This window comes from Petaurus breviceps, unplaced genomic scaffold, assembly GCF_028583685.1.
Source record: "Petaurus breviceps papuanus isolate PSGF00001 unplaced genomic scaffold, PetGlider_PUasm1.0 91133, whole genome shotgun sequence".
Classification (NCBI taxonomy): Eukaryota; Metazoa; Chordata; class Mammalia; order Diprotodontia; family Petauridae; genus Petaurus; species Petaurus breviceps.
In genome coordinates, this window is record NW_027187419.1 from 43019441 (window position 1) to 43020850 (window position 1410).

Sequence of the window (1410 nt, forward strand, 5' to 3'; positions counted from 1 at the left end):
AATACCTATTTCCATGAGGCAAGAAGAAAGAGATTGATAGTTCTCAGAAGTTTTGAGTAGTAGAGTTTGTAAGGTCATAACCCTCGAACTAGGAGAGATCTCAGTGGCCATCTAATCCAATTCCTGCATTTCAGCACCAAAGAATGAAATAAAGCCCACGGAGACTAGATGATTTACCCAAGATTACAGAGGTAGCAGAAGTGGGGTTAACCTAAGCACTCACTACTTATCTTATACAAAATACCTCCCTTCAGGATTAGTGGAACTACATTCAGAGGGTCTCAATCATTTCTTGTCTCAGAAGAAAGCTGAGTCTGATGGTAGAACAGGAATAAGGACTTACTAGTAGGGGCTTGAGGAGAGATGTGTCTGGAATAGCTAATATGGAGAATGAGCCAAGGAGTTAGTAAGAGTAGAGGGATTGCCAAGTGGTAGCAAAGGCCAAGATGAGATTGTATACCAGGTCTACCCAAGGGAAGGGCTGAATTGATCAGGATGTTACTCTATATTATCTTTCTAACTTATCAAACCCTGTTTACTCTGATCCTGGACTTAGAGAGAACTTTATCATTCCCTTCTTGTACTTACCTCCATCTTTTCATACTATTTATCAGTATAATTTTTTTCCCCTTTTTTTAAAATGGAAAACAAGATCTCAGTCAATGCCTATGCATCCCAAGGAAGTGAAGGATTGAAACAAGTATCTGGATAAATCTCATTCCTTAACCTGAATTTCTCCATTGAATTTGGAGCTCTTTGAAAACAGGGACTGTTTTTCTGTCTTTCTTTGTACCCTTGTTGCTTAGCATAGTGCCTGACATGGCAGGAGCTTAATAAATGCTTATTGACTGACTAACTAGCTAAATTAGACAGAATTAGATACACTTAGACAGAAGTGTGGGAATAGATTGAACTGGCCAGATGATTATTTTTAAAAATACTTTCCAGGGTCATCCATTTCATTTTCAGACAACTGAAATGGTTAGGGAGTTATTCCTGAACTTGATTTGAAATCTGCCTGCCCTGTATCTTCCATCAATCTGTCAATAAGCATTAAGCACCTACTATGTGGAAGGCACTGTGCCAGGTGCCTTTCACTTTCTGTCATTCTTCTTCCCTCTGGAACCAAACTGCATAAATCTAAACACTCTCCCACAAGATAGTCTTTCAATCAAACATTTGAAAAGAGGTGTCATTTTTAGCTATGTCATCTCTTCTTCTGCTGATCTTGTGGCAGTATTTTGATTCCATTCACTGGTCACCCTCCTCTGGCTATGCTCCACTTCCCCAGTGTCCCTCCTGAAATATGGCTGAACGGAACACAATATTCCAGATTTGGTTAAATTGTTGATGAGCATACCAAGAATATGAGAATATTGTTTCCCTCATTTGCACACTAATACCTCTCAC